At 36.6% G+C, this 12,485-nt stretch overlaps 1 pseudogene; it reads right to left on the reverse strand.

The window, feature by feature from the left end:
* Positions 1–522: 522 nt before the first annotated feature.
* On the reverse strand, positions 523–9,462 carry LOC128591373 (heterochromatin protein 1-binding protein 3-like; annotated as a pseudogene).
* Between the last annotated feature and the right edge of the window lie 3,023 nt (positions 9,463–12,485).

Consider the following 12,485-nt stretch of genomic DNA (forward strand, 5'->3'; position numbering starts at 1 on the left):
TGATAGACATTTTAATTTTTAATGTATAATAAAAGTCTATTAATTTTAAAAAGTATTTCAGAATAAAAATTCAAAAATAGCATTGTCTAATATAACTTTCTGCAGTGGTGAAAATCTATTTCTGTGTAGTCAAATGTGTTAGCTCCTATTCACACATAGCTTTTGAGTACTCGTAATGTGGAAAGTGTGACAGAGAAATTTCATTTTTTATTCTACATTATTCTAAATTTCAATTAATTAAAATTAAAATAGCCATATTTAGCTAGAAGCTACTTTATGGGATAACACAAACTTAGAAAGAGACCAAATATATATCAGAATTTAGTTGATGGAATATGGACATTACAAAATAATGGGGAAAATATCTTTTTAAGGTTTCTAACTCAAGAAATATAAATTAAGGTAAAATGATTTTTTTAATCAATTAAATTGGCAAAAAAAGGAAATATAACCAATTATTTAAAAAATTGCTTGCTAATGAATACAAAAGATTTGATCTTTAAGACACTGTGAACTGAAGGATCATGTTGAGGAATTTGATCCTGGTTCAAATTCCAGGAATTTTCTGGAATTTCCAGGAATTTTCTGGAATTTTCTAGGAATTCCCCTAGAAACCTGGAAATCTGGTTTCTAGGGGAAAAATTAAATTAAAAATAATTTAAAATTATGCTTATAGTTGACTCAGAAATTCCATTCATAAGAAATGGCCCTAAAAGAACAAATTAAAATGAGCATAAATATTGCTATAGTGTGCATGTGTCCTCTCTAGAATTCGTGTCTTGAAACTTCATTCACATTGTGGTGTTATTAAAAAGTGTGATCTTTTGGTTAAATGATTAATTTCTTAGAGCTCCAGGGAACCAGCATAGGCCTCTTTTGCTCCTTTACCTGGAAAGAACACAAATGTGTCTCCCTTTTTGCCTTTCCATCTCTCTGTCATATAAGGACATCTTACAGTGAGACTGTGTCATTTACAAGGAATAGGCACAGTTTTTTTATAAGTCATACACTCTCAAGTATTTTATTATAGCAGCACAAACAGACTAATGCGAATATGCTCACTACTGTGTTTGTAACTACAAAATATCAGTAGTGAATTGTATTTTCAAAAATAGAGGAATAAATAAATTACATCATTGTAAATAAATTACATCATTGTATTGGTAAACATTATAGTGTATATTAGTATTTATCTAAAATTATGCTTTTTAGTATTTTCAAAAGGTAGGTTATACAACATTATTAAATAAGTGATTCTGCTTTTTATTTCTCTGTATCTATGCTTATCTAATTCTATGTCTAAAAGCAAAAAAATCAGTAAAGCAACAGAGCTCAATTAGGAAGCTCTGTGGGCAAGCACACAAATTCCAGTTACATTAACCAAGCACTGTGTAAGAGGGCTAAAAAATATAGGTTAACTCACATTGAGTCTGAGGAGAGAAAGAGTGAGAGAGAGAGAGAGAGAATGGAAAACAGTATCCATCTAATGATGCAAAAAAGAGTCGATGAGTTACACACAGCTCTATGGCAACAAATTCACAAACTGGAGGCTTCCTAATGCTCTAGACATTAAGCTTTCCAGTGCTGGACTGTGAGAGGGTCAAGGGATGCGGGAGAAGAGCCCAGTGAGGAAGAGTCAGGATTGTCTGGGAGATTTCCTGGATGGGTCAGGCTATGTACCAAGCTGTATAGAAGTATTGCAATGCTTTAGCAACCAGTAAAGCTGTGCTAGAGTCTCTATCTAAATCTGTGCATCTCATCTGTACCATTTTTCTTCTTTATGAGATCTCTATTGTGTTTGTTTGTTGGAATCATATTACAAAATTTTTTCTTACAGGGGGAATGGGTTATGTAGATTATTCTCAAGAATCTTGAAATTCCTCAAAAATTACATAGCTCAATAGATAAATAAATAGATAATAGATAGATCGGGATATAAACATCAATATAGATATGTTTGTCAAATAATATCTTTCCTTGAACTTAGTACCCTCTCATAGTAATTTCTTTTAAAAAGAGAATTTACAGTCAACCCTCTGATACCATAGCTTCTTCACCCATAGATTCAAACAAGTGTGGATTGAAGTGTTAAAAAAAAAGAAAAGAATAAAAAATAACAATACAATAAACTCAATACAAATTTAAAACCATGTAGCATAATAGCTATTTAAATAGCATTTACATTGTATTAGGTATTATAACCCAGAGATGATTTAAGGTATATGAGAGGATAGGCATAGGTTATATGCAAATGCTATTTTATTTTCTATAAGAGACTTGACTATCCCTAAATTCTGGTATCCTAGGGTTGTCCTGGAATTAATCCTTCAGATATACCAATGGACAACTGAACAGGTGCTTTTGCATGGACTTCTAAATGCATATTTTGCAACTGAGGAATCTGATAAAAGCCATGTTTTATTTCTGCTTTTGTAGAAAACTTATTTTTCTTACCAGGAAGCTTATATTTATTTTCCCTATTGGTGATAAATTTTAATTACACAGATTCTTTTTAAATTCTTCATGCCTAGAACTCTGAACATGTTTAGCCTGAAGACTCTGATCATTCTCCTTGAGTTAATTTTCATCTATTGTCTGTTTAATTATTGGCTCTACTCTGCTTATTTTTTCTACTCCTGAAATGCAAACAATAACATTAGAACTTTAGGTCTTTCAAGGTTTTTATTTTCTCTCTTAAATTTCTAGCTCCTTTTTATCTTACTTGGTGATTTGAGAGATTTCTAGTACTTGTTTATTCAAATTGAGATTTCAGCAGTGGCCAGCTTGTTCTTCAATTGATTTACAAACATTTAATTGTGTACCCATATTTTACAGTGCAAGGAAATCTCTTTGCTACTGCCCTCGCATCCCCTTAGATGCTTTTTAACTTTTTTTTCAATTTTCCATCTGTCTTCTTCTAGCAGTTCCATTTAACAGGTTCTGATTATTTTTCTTTATCATGTCTCTCTGACTTACATACTTCAAATCCAACTTTACTATAGACGAGCAGTGATTTTTCTGCCAGCCCCTTGGTCTAAGTAACGGTTATTAGAATAATCCAAATGGTGACGGAAAGCCACAAGTGCTCTTTCCCCCACAGATCTGTAAAGTAGAGACAAGGCATTTCCCTGATGTGCTGAACATTTATTTCCTTCTGTAAATTTCTCTTTATCTTTTACCCATTTTACCTGGGGTTTTGCTACTGAGTTTTGAGAGTTCTTTATATATTCTGGATACTAGCCATTAATGGGATATGAAGTTTGCAAATATTTTCTTCTCATGTGTAGATGGTCTTTTCATTTTTTAAATAGTGTCTTTCATAGATCAAAAGTATTTAATTTTGATAAAATTTAATTTACAATTTTTAATGGATGTTATTTTTAATGTTATGATTTGGAATTTTCCCCAAACCCTAGATCTCACAAATGTTTTTCCAATATTTTCTTTTTAAAGTTTTATATTTAAATCTATGTCTTAATTTAATTAATTTTTTTTTTTGTACAGAGTCTCACTGTACCGCCCTTGGGTAGAGTGCTGTGGCGTCACACGGCTCACAGCAACCTCTAACTCTTGGGCTTACGCAATTCTCTTGCCTCAGCCTCCAGAGCAGCTGGGACTACAGGCGCCCGCCACAACGCCCGGCTATTTTTTCTTTTTGTTGCAGTTTGGCAGGGGCTGGGTTTGAATCCGCCACCCTCAACATATGGGGCCGGCGCCCTACTCACTGAGCCACAGGCGCCGCCCCTAATTTAATTAATTTTTAAAGATAAAGTAAGATGTTTAGGTCAAGATTCTTTTAAACAAAAAAGGGGGGGTCTTCTTTGAGCTATGACACCATAGCACTCTACTGAGGGTAACAAAGTGAGACTCTGTCTCAAAAAAAGGCGATTTTCTGTCATTGAATTGGGGGGGGGAAAATAAATTTGAAAAGTCAGTCAGCTATACAGTGCATGGTTTCCTGGTTGTGCTTTAATCCTTAATAACTTAGGAGAAAATAATTGCCTTGTCTTACAGCATTAAACGTACATCGAAGGCCAACCTGGTTGTCCCATTACATCAGTCTTGGTTTTCTTTTGTCTTTCTTTATCCTTTTATTTATTTTTCTTGTATAATCATGGAATTATCTCTTCATCATGAAGTTTATTAATTTAATCATGTTTTTTGTGATGATAGTTCTTTATGATTTCTTTGATGGGAGAGTGACCCAGACGATTTTAGGTAAACAGATACAGACTTTCCTTAACTACAGTAACATTGTCTCTAATATTTTTCATTTACAGTTATTCTAGTCTCTTTTTTAGTTATATCATTTATGCTAATATTCTCTTTCCTCTCTGTATCATATTTTTTCTATTCGCCCTTATCAATTTAAGTCTTTCCATTTTATTTTACAGATGTTTTCCAACTTATTCTCCGTGACCATGTATTTTTAGCAATATATTATCTATTTCCTGCTACTTTTACTGCAACTTTTATTTCTGAAACGGCATTATTTTTCTTCTAGTTCTGTACTGAACTATACCACTTTCCTTTTTAGCTTTTTACATTAAAATATCACCTTATATTTGGCCTCATATCTTTTCATTTTAAATATATCTTTGAGAATCCAGTCCATATTCTCTTCAATGTATTTAGATCATGGAAGTATATTTTTGTGTGATCTTTTCTTCAGTTTTAAGAGAAGTAATTATTTTGCTGACATAGATCTTAGAGGGCATATGATACAATAGCTAGGGTTGATAATATCTGATTGCGTAGATGATAATCACATCTACCACTTCCTAGTTATATAACTTTAACCTTGTTTTGCTTCTGTTTTTTTTTTCATACATAAAATAAATATCATAACAATAGAAATTTAGGGCTGCACCTGTGGCTCAGGGAGTAGGGTGCCAGCCCCATATACTGAGGGTAGTGGGTTCAAATGTGGCCCCAGCCAAAACTGCAACAAAACAAAAAGAAAGAAATAAAAGAAATTTATTTGTGAGAACCATATGCCTTGAGGGGAGCTCTTTTAATAAAGTCCTAAGGAATGCTCTGGTTAGGGGAACAGCAGAATTCTTGAAAATTTCTTAGCAATTTTTCATGTAGACTAGAGAGGATAGTGTGGAAAGTGGATTATAAAATTGGATTCTATGATTTTAGTGTAAAATAGGATCCTGGAATGACAACGATCATGCGGCAATACTTTATCTTTAAAGATAAAATTATGTATTTACTGTACATAACTTTACAAAATTATAGAAGTGGTCTGAGTATATTGACCTGCACAAATCTATCAGTGTCAGTGGCTTATTAATTATTATTCTCCTAGAAATAAAGTAAATAGGCAATAAGTAACTTGTTGCTTCATCTATATAACCAGAAAACAAAATTTTGAGTCTGGTGTGTGTACAGTCTTGACTCAGGTCAGCATACAGAAAATTAAAGGCTTTTCTGAGTTCACAGACCAAAGCCTGTTTACCTAGAGATCCTTGACAGAGAGAGAATTGTTACTCTGCTATGAAGTCACAGTGAATACTACGCATAAAGCTTTCTCTAAACCTTTCCTCATAAAAATTGTCTGCTAAAAACAGGGTGTACATGTCTGGTAAAAGAAATACCTGTAGTCTCGGTGGGTATGGATATGGATTATGAACTAATATTATTGATTTGCTTGAGGACATAAACAAAACATTTCAACATCCTCAATCGTGAAACAAGTGCAAATCAAAACCACATTGACATATCACCTAAACCTTCATCCCCTCTCTGGTATTAGAAGCATAAATGAGAGAGCTGAAATGAGATTTGAATGAGAACTGAAATGAGATTTTGAGATAAAGTCCAACAGTCTAATTACGTGTGACTTGATAATGTCTGAAGATAGTAAAATATGGTCTGTCTTCTCTGGATTTCCCTTCCTTCTTTCCGTAAGTTCAAGCTAGTTCTCAGGGGACATAGAAAGATAGAAAAGAGAAGTAAGCTCATGTACCATTTACATGTACATTTACCATCTACAGCAGGAATTATGGTGAAGTGAATGAGGCACTGTGCTCAGGTGGAAAATTTAAGAAGTTACCAAAAAAATTCAAAGTAGTATGAAAAAATGCATAATTTTTAAGGCACACGTTTAAATTTAGTGGCTAAGAAAGATATATCATTCACCTCACTCTGACTCCAGCCCTACTCAGGGCAAAATTATAGATCTATGGCATGAGTATCCTCAGATGTTGATATCCACGAGTGTCCTGGAACAAATCTCCCTCAGATACCTACAGATCATTGTGTAATAAAATACAAGATGTTAAACAAAGTTAAACAATAACCGTGGCTACATCCAACTCTCTACCTGCTCCACATTTATACCTTGCAGCTGAATAAGGCTAGGATAAAACACACAAAGGATGATTAATCTAACTTTAAATTAATTACTAACAATCCCAAGTAGGCCCTTCATGCTTCATGGCAACCAAACTCTATTTCCTGGTTTATTCATTTTCTTACTGTCTGAGGGGACCATTTTATACTTTTACCTGTCTCTTCCAACATTTCACTCATTTTTCCACTGACAGTTGATGATCCTGCTTCCAAATCTGCATAAAAATTGAAGGAATCAAAAGAACAACTTATATAACTCACCTACATATCTAACAACATCTGAATCCATGTACTCTGCCTTCCCTACCACAGGTTAACTACCTGCCTTCCTTTCCAACAGCATTTCTTCCTATCCTCTCTTATGTGCACAAGGAGCAGCATTCTCCTCTCTCAAATACTATCGGTTTCCCCTCCAAACAGGATCATTAATAATAGTCCTTGCCTCTATTTATCATCTTTTTGTATTGTGTCTTATATGCACACTAATCAGTGATCTTCCCAATTATTCCATTAAAATTTTATTTTAGAAAATAATATCAATTTCATTTCCTTTCTCACATTGGCTGCAGGTTTCTTTGAAGAGCCACCACCAGGTTTCTTGATGATTGAGGCTGAAGGTCTGGTTTTCTTGGAAGGAGTCTTGGCCTTACGAGGGGCTTTCTTGAGCAAGGATAGCTTTTCCCAGCTGGGCAACTGGGGTTTTAGGTATAGGCATGGATCTTCTCTTCTGCACAGATGCAGACTTCCCTGGGGACTTGGCTGGGGTTTACTTTTCTTAGGTGGTCAGTCTTCTTTCTCAGAGTCTTCTTCTGATGCCTTATTTTCATGTTCACCTTCATCTTTAGAATCATCTGGCTCTGTCTTTGGAAACAGAATTCCTGGGCTGGGGTGGTAGAGAAAATGGAGTGGTAAGGTGCCACTGTACCCTTTCCCAGAGATCTGTTCCATCCACCCATTCTTTTCACATTTCTGTAGGGTTTTCTTCATTAAATGTATTTGATAGTTAGAATTGGTCCCTGGGTGGTTCTCCAGGACGTATTTTTTCAGAGCAGTGGGGTAGAGCAGATCTTCAGCTCATTCATGGCAGCAATGGCAGACAAGGATTACATATTCCATTAGGCTTCTACTGAGCAGGGGTTTCTCCCCTGACTTCTTAAGCTGGAATGTCCCTAAAGCACCTTTGCCAGTTATCTGTTGTGACTGGCCTCTCTCTACTGCTCTCTACAGAACATTCTCCAACAGCTGAGGCCTGAGGTCCACTCTAAGCTTAGGATAATATTGAGACATGTATTTCCTGAAGAGACTGTAAGAAGCATCTTTAGGTTCACAAAGGTGAGTAAAGGTCAGTGGGAGCACATACTCCAATTTTACTTGTGGTTCTGGATCCACTGAAGAGCTCCTCTTCTTTGTGTTTCTGGATTTCTGAGGTGTTTTTCTTGATTTCTGAACCACAACAAAACTTCCAAAAGTACCCGTTATTATTTTATTTTATTTTTTTTGTGGTTTTTGGCCGGGGCTGGGTTTGAACCCGCCACCTCCGGCATATGGGACCGGCGCCCTACTCCTTGAGCCACAGGCGCCGCCCAGTACCCATTATTTTTAACTGTTTGATGACTCTTCTGTTTAATTCTCTTTTCAGTGCTTATTTAAGTAGATAGCCCTTTCTGTCAAGCCTCCAATGAAGGATACTTATGGATGACATATTTTCAAGTAGCAACCACTGATGTATACCCCTCTCTGGAAGCATGCCTAATGCCCTCAGTCTGGGTTGCATCCATCTTGGGATATGAGGAGGAAGCAATTGGTGTTTGCTTCTATCCTCTGGCTAGCCAGCTGGCAAAAAGGGTAGGCCAGGATGGTATTTTTTTTTTTTTCACTTTCTTCTCCTTTTCTTTAGACTGATATTTCCCATCCTTTTTTGCTTCCTCCGAAGGCTTGCTTTCTGCTCTCTCTTCATTCTCAAATTCTCTCTTTGGCTGCTCTACCTCACTAGATGCAGCAGGTGGGGTTTAATTCTCTTATTGTTCTACAGTAGTGACAGATTCCTCTGAACTTACATCTGGTTCCGGATTTTCCCCTTTTCCTTCACCAAGCTTGCTTTTGGGGGGAGTTTTCCAGATAGAATCCACAGCTCAATGAATGAATCGGCATGGTGCTATCTTCTACCTTCTGACTTGTCCATGTGGATCAGCTGAGCTTCTTGCTATAAGTGGTAGTGCCTTAGGATGAGGCACTGATAGGATTGAGACCTATCAGTTGCCACTTAAAATAATTTCTAGGCCCAAATACAGTTTCCACTTTGAAGCCTCTGCTGTTAACCACAATGATTTTTCCTAATGGTTACAAAGTGATGAAAAGAGTCAATCACTGGGAGCTCCATCTGAAATGATTTTTAATAAACCTTCTATTACTAGATCCAATATTCAAATCTCAGTCTTTATCTTGATATTTGATTTAGGAGTAAAAGTTTATAGTTGATCCTTCCTTCCCTCTTAATAGCAACAAAATCAAGACTTGGCCTCCAATCTAGGTTTTCCTTCTGTTCCATTGGCCATGACTTCTCATTTTGTTATTTCTGCCCCCTTTTCCCTGTTCACTGCAATATAATGCCCCAGGGTTTCTCAAAACTAAATAAAATCATAGATATTTATCTGCTTTCAATAACTGGGCTATGACCTCCTTCTCAGTGCCACCCTCAGGTCTTTTGTGCCATTCACCGGGAATAAATCTACTCTTGCCCAAAGACTTGGCTGTGTCTTATCAAAGAAATTGTACAGAACTTTGGGTCCTATAACAACCCAGAACACTCAGAGTGCTCCACTGTCCACATCAAACAAAAGGTGCCCCCTAAGTTATGGTTATGTGAGGATGTGGCAAGGTAATGCAGAAAATAGCAAGGCGCCTGGAATTGAGGGGCTGGAGAATAGTGAAATACTGTCCCTCTTCATATTTACATAACTTGAGAATCTGTGTGTGTGTGTGTGTGTGTGATCTTGAAAAACTGATTTCCAGCCAAAGTGTATTGCAAAGTAACAAAAAGTGAATGATTAGAATTAGGATTTTTTTTTAAAGAATCCTGTAACTAGGGTACTCACCTTCCATGCTCAAGAAAGAACACAAAGTGTTAAGTAATATTTCTTCTCAGTTAAGGTGAGCTATTCTCACACTCAGGAATTTCTTGGTAGGGAAACCCTAATAAAATTATATTATTTTTTCATTTTTCATTTTTGTCTTCATTAGTTTCCTATAGTGCTTTACCCTGTGTCTCTTTTCACTTTATTAAAACTCATCTGCGGAAATTATCTTACATTAAAGAACATAAATAAACTTTTATTTAGCAAGCTGTGGAAATGAAGGATATGCAAAAAAGACAATGGAGCTCATTAAACAACTAATGCCCTCTCATTACTCATTCCTTTCACTGATTGCTTCAGCAGAATGGGAGGCAACACTACTCCCAGACCTTCTATATAGGTATTACAGGGACAGGGGCAGGCCCATAAGCCCTGGTGCTCCTAGAGATACAATGGGAATTACAATGTTCTTCATTAACAGATCCAGGTTTGTTTATTAGTTCCCCACTCTGCCTCTTTCTTTCTTCCTCTATAAAGGGAGCGGAAGGAGGTGACAAGAGAAATGTGAGTTTAAGGGATCCTCTCTAATAGAAGTATTATACTCAACATTTGGCAGTAACAAGTTCAGGAGATCTAGAAAATATTATTTATTATTTATATTATGCAATAGTTTATTTCTACTATGAGCTTGTATTTACAAAGTCAGCTCAACACTGATTCTACTACTGGAACTGCTAGAAGCAACCTTTAATCCAAATAATTGAAAGAATCTGTGACATATTTCATCTTAAGTTTTGTTAAAGTTCTTACAGCAGGAAATATATAGCAAGAGTCTGATTTTCAGACTCTGAGTCAGATAGGAGTCTACAAGCCTTTTCTATTTACATAAGTGAACAGATTGCAGGAAATTGCTATCTATAACTAAATAAACGAATGGAAATCATTGAAGAGGGCTGGAGGCACTTCTGACAAACTTAGAGGGGATGTTTGAAGTGTACCTACTTAAAATATAGACTATGTGGCACACAGATAATTCATTTTGAAGGGATTTGCAAGATGAGGGGTGGCATTCCACAGCATTGGACTTTTATCCTCTAAAGGAGCAGGTTTGCAATAGAGATGTTCTCCCCCCTCCTCTGGAATGGCAATATAACAGATGCTACAATTTGGTTAACCCCAAGGAGTTATTTATTTACCCATGGTAATAACACTGGTAAAGATATCTAGAGGTCAGTCGGTGGCCCACCCATGGAGGACTGGAGGTGGGAAAGTGCTGTCCCATACTTTTTGTTTTTGGACTGGACTGCTCCCTGGACTTCCTTGGAGGGGCTTGGACAAGCAAGGAAACTCAAGCATCATTAAGCAGCTGAGATTGAGTGGCAGGTTGGGTGAAGCTCCCATCACATGGCTACATGCAGGCCACCATTGCGAGAAAGCCACACAGGAGAAATAGTCCAAGGTGTCCTACTGGGTGATTGACTCTGACATGCCTGCTGAGTTTGGACAGCCTTGAGGTGAGTTGAGCACACCCCACTCCCAGGAAAATCCAATTTGCTATCAGGGGGCACTGGTCAAGATGTGCCACATGAAAGATCTGTTGAGAACTTGAACTTTGGGATCCTAAACCTGCAGGGACTGAATGCTGGTGAAGTGATCAGGCCTTGATTAGGCGCAAGTAGTTTAGGAGAAAAGGTACCGGGATTCCAGATTCCTCAGAAACTGGAGAGAGGCTTCCGGCCCTCAATATTATACAGCAACAACAGGGAGTATGTTCTCCATTTCCTAACACCAAGAGCCACCTGGTGTCCAGGAAATACATTGTGCATATACATATATTTTTTCACATATATATTTTACTTTTTACTTTTTTTTTTATTCCCAATTTTTTTCCTCAGTTTTTCTTTCTTTTTTTCTTCTTGCTGGTATTGGCTTTTGCTTTCTTTGATTTAGTGTTTTTTATTTATTTATTTATTTAATAGCAAGAGCTCCATTTTGGTTAGGGTTTTTCAGCCCCATTTATTCCTTATTTCTTATTTATTTATCTCCCCTTTTTTCTCCTTTGGTAGAGTTATTTCTGTATTTTTCACCCTATTCACATAATTTCTCAGAAAACAACTAAGATATCCTATTTTTCCCTAAAGTTTATATAATTGTATTTCTAATTTTCTTTATCTATTTTTATTATTTATTTTTTCTTTTCTCTTAGGACTGGGAATCTTGTCACTCATGTGGCTGAGAGTAGGGTCATAGGATTGGTGTGGCTCAAGTAAGCCATGAGCTCATAGCCTAGGGTGTCCTTCTAGCTTTGGTCTTTGGAGAAATAGTATTGGTAGCATGTCTCTTCTGTGACATATTGCTGATTTTTTTCTACATTTGGTGGAGGTTGGGTCTTGTTTTTACCCAGGCTTATAAGGAGATGCTAACCTAGAGGACCCACCCAGCCTGACCTCCCAGTGTCATGGAGTTGCAGATGTGGGTAAAAGTACCCTGCCAAATACCACCATTTCTCCTGTCTCTCTCTTTCCCTCTTTCTGCCCTTATTCTCTTCTTTTCTTCAACTCTTTTCTTTCACCTGCATTCTTTTTATTTTTCTATATTTCTTTCTTTTCTCTTTTCTTGCCCTTTACCCATCTCTTCCCTTTGACCTTATAACTAAAGGCCACTTCAACAACTAAGCTTAGAGACAAGGGAATTTAAAGCAAAAAAGGCAGTGAGAGGAAAAACAATGGGAAGGAAGAAAATTAGAAGAAAACACACACATGAGGAGGAGCCAGCAGAAAAACTCTGGCAACATAAAACCCCAGAACAGAGCAACCCCTCCAAAGGATGATGAGGTAGCCAGCACAGAGGATTTAAGCTATAGAAATTGAATGAAAATGACAGGAAGGGAATTTAAAATATGGACAGCAAAGGCAATAAAGGATATTGACAAGAACATGGCAAAACAGAACAAAAAAATGGGTAAGAGACATGAACAGGACTTTATCTGAGGAAAGCAGACAAATGGCTAACAAACATCTGAAAAAAATGCTCACCATCCCTAATCAGTAA

Source organism: Nycticebus coucang, chromosome 8, assembly GCF_027406575.1.
Source record: "Nycticebus coucang isolate mNycCou1 chromosome 8, mNycCou1.pri, whole genome shotgun sequence".
NCBI classification, from domain to species: Eukaryota; Metazoa; Chordata; class Mammalia; order Primates; family Lorisidae; genus Nycticebus; species Nycticebus coucang.